Source organism: Hipposideros armiger, unplaced genomic scaffold, assembly GCF_001890085.2.
Source record: "Hipposideros armiger isolate ML-2016 unplaced genomic scaffold, ASM189008v1 scaffold_769, whole genome shotgun sequence".
NCBI lineage: Eukaryota > Metazoa > Chordata > Mammalia > Chiroptera > Hipposideridae > Hipposideros > Hipposideros armiger.
This window is the reverse complement of record NW_017732119.1, coordinates 580,811-584,709: the sequence shown is the minus strand read 5'-3', so window position 1 is coordinate 584,709 and position 3,899 is coordinate 580,811.

Sequence of the window (3,899 nt, the reverse complement as noted above, 5' to 3'; positions counted from 1 at the left end):
AGTCAAATTATAAGGATTGGAAAATGGAATTGCATTTTTATTTATATTATTTTATGCAAAAATAATCTAAATAGCTGTCAAAATGGCAAGAAACTAGCAGCATAATAAGGTTACAAGTTTCACAGAGCTTATTTGATTTGCACTTTGCTTATAAACATTGTGAAACGGTGATTATCAACTAACATATTTAGACAGAGTGTGTGTCTTGGGACTTTAAGAAACAAAAGCATTATTAGGTATTGAAAATCTTACCTATGGTGGTGCTATTTATAATTCATATAATTATACATCAATGAGAATCATTGGTACAGGCCAGGAAGGGGACTTCAAATAATCCTATCCTGCCCCTTCGTACTTTTGATGGCAAAACTAAAGTCCAGAGAAGATGGACAACCTCTGGGTAACTACATTTAGCAGGCCATCAAGGCCATGTAGGCATTTCTCACCTTACAATACGTTTTCCTTCTGAAGAAGTGTGTTACGGACTGAATGTTCATGTAGGCATTTCTCACCTTACAATACATTATCCTTGTGAAGAAGTGTATTATGGACTGAATGTTGGTGTCCCCTCAAAATGTATATGTTGAAACCCTACTTCACAATATGATGGTATTAGGAGGTATAGTCTTTGCGTGGAATTAGGATTAGATGAAGTCGAAGAGTAGAGCCTTCCTGAGTGGTAGTAGTATCCTTATAAACCCCTTTATGATGAGATTAGAGCTGGCTTCCACTCTCTGAACTCTGCTCTGTGGGGATACAATGAGAAGTGGGCAGTCTGCAACCTGGAAGAGAGCTCAGCAAAATTCCACCAGTGTTGACATGGTGGTCTTAGACTTGCAGCTTGCAGAACTGTAAGAAATAATTTTCTGTTGTTTATAAGCCACTAGTCTATCGTACTTTCTTCTCATAGCAGCCGGAACAGACTAAAACAGGGCAAAAACAAACTGATTAGAATAAATATTAAAAAATTCAAAAGTTTAATTATTTTTTTAACAAACTACTTTCTGAGAGCCAAAATCTATTAGAATACTTATACTGATATATATGAATCTATGGACTCTTCAGATTGAAGAAAAAGGATTTAATCTGATCAATGTTAACCATATTTGAACCATTCCAACTCTTTCTCCAACTTCCTTCATGTAATGTGAATATTTCTTAGACTCAGTAGCCAGGTGCTGTGAATATGAGGATTTGAGGCTCTTAGCACTTTGTCCTTAGCTCATGTTTTTATCTCAGGACCTCTTCTCTTTGAAGGATTTGATTCACTCAGTTTAAGAAATTTACAGTGCAAAGCTCACAAACTAAAAACAATTAACTAAGAGCCCAGATAAGATGCAGTTCTTCCTTCTTTTTTTCTTGGAGTAACAGGACATTTCTATTCACATACACAGACAAGTAGTTAGTTGCTATGACTCATAAAATGTTTTAAAGCTGTTTTAGTGATTTACTTATGCTCCTTTAACACTTTTAAACAATAATAATGCTCTCTCCTCCCCCCTCCCCCCCAAAAAAGAGCTGAACCACACTTCCCACTTTGCAAACACATTCAGCTTCATTTTCACTTTACTTTTCATTAGCATATATCTGGTAAAGCACATTGCATTGCAAAGTTATTGTTGTTTGTTTGTTTTTTTCCTTTTAAATATCCCTTGATTTTTCTACTTGATAATCTTAGGAAAGAAAGACTAACCAAAAGTTATTAGAATTCTCTTTTACTTACTGTCTATGGTTAGACTCTCTCAACCCAAAACGTCATCATCAGAAATATTACCCTGTATCATGTGATGTTACCTTTTTAATCACCATAGAGATATTATTTTTTTTTAAAAAAGGCATTCCCTTTGTCTTTGTAAAAATTCAAAGACATGGAATTCTTCTCGCTAGTTTCTATAAGAAGTAATTCAATGCTGTCTTTACTAATTTACTCATCTTTTGGGACACATGATGTGAGATAATACTGCAATACTTGAGGTAAGGCAACTCATTCAAATTATGACACCATAAAAATGTTTTTCTTCTGCACTCCCTACCTCTCTTTCTCTCTTTACACTCTTTACCACTTTCCTCTTCTCACTTGAAAAACAAATATTTCACTTTCAAACTGACCTCAGTTTGAATGCCAGACTGACCACTTTACCAAATGTAAATTTAGACTAGTTATTAATCCTTTTTAAGCCCTAGTTTCCTCTCTTAGAATAGGGATGATATATACTTTGGGGGAGTATGAATTCAACCCTTCTCCTACATTTGCTTATTTATAGTTGAGTTATTTGTCCTAATTATTGACATGTGAGAATCCTTTATATATTGTGAATGCAAATCTATTATCTCTTTTCTGTCATTGTGTGACTTCCCTGCTCTATTACTTAACAGCAAATGGGAAAACAAAGGGAAATTTTGAGTTAATGGAAATATTCCATAGCATGTGATATACCACTGTGTATATTTGTATATATATCATGTGTATATTTGCTAAAACTCTTTAAATTCTATATTTAAAATTAATGAATTATATGAAATTATACCTTGAGTTGATTTTATTTTTTTTTAATTTGGGATGATAGTTAACAAGTTTAAAAATAAGAAACCATTTTCTATATATTGGTAGTATTCAATAACATTTTAAAAGTTATAAACATATAGGTCTAAATTACATGAAGCTACACACTGATCCATAATGTCCATGATTTTTTTTTTAATTGGGGAACAGTGTGTTTTTTCAGGACCCATCAGCTCCAAGTCAAGTAGTTGTTTCAATCTATTGTAGTTGTGGAGGGTACAGCTCAGTGGCCCATGTGGGGATCAAACTAGCAACCTTGGTGTTATGAGCACTGTGCTCTAACCACCTGAGCTAACTGGCTGCCCCCAATGTCCATAATCTTGATTAAATAAATCCTGCACTAAACTATTATATCAAATGATATCAGGTATATTCTACTTTTTCTACTTCTGTTTTTAAGAGTGTGATAGGGTAGGTAAATAGATTAAAATTAGCAGGAGAAGGAGAAATTTAGCCCCGGTTAGAAAACCCCTTTCTGCAGCTCCTATGTGGGTCAGGACCCATTGCAGCTGCCCAGGAGGATTTCAGGTTTTCACATGCCCCAAAGGGATGTGTTTACACATCCCCCAAGACTAAGAGGATGTGTTTATATGGCCCTAAATCAAAGGGGTATGTTTACACATGCCCCTAAATCAAAGAAATGCACTGCTAAATGCCAGAGGACTAGGCACATCAGGGGAAGAAAGAGAAATAAGAGAAGGGAGAGGGAGTGGCAATTTTACCCATAGAAATAAAAGCCTTCATGCAATGTAAGGCGAGGCTGCTTCCCTCTCTTGGGCCAGAGCGCTCCATGTCTCGAAGTGTACTCTCTTTTACTAATAAACTCCTGCTGTTCATGCTGCAAAAAACTCTGTCTCTTACTTGAATTCATTCCTTCAAGAAGACAAAGAGCCAAGGTTCAACGTCATTTCCTGGTAGCAAACTGCTTTGCAAGGATCTGTCACAGGGAGACCTTTTTCGTCTCCTAAGCAGTGTTGTTCAAGATAAAAAATGCCCCTACTGGTAGTATCTGTATGTGACAAAGTAGAGTTTTAAGCAATCATGATGAATAGTAACTCCAAAACATAGGGTATAAAGAGTGCCTTTTTGTTATAGCCACTTGAGCCAAGTCAGGTCATTGTTTAAAATCCCCAAAATGTTCTTAAAAGATGTTTATCAGTTTATCATAATGATTATAAACACATCTTGGATTTGAGTCCCAGATCCAACACTCTCTAGCCTGTAGATATATGTTCTTAACATCTCTGTTCTCCAGTTTCCATGCCTCCCTTGCAGAGTTATTTTAAGTTTTAAATATGTTAATATATATCAAGGGCTTTGAGCAAGGCCTATAACA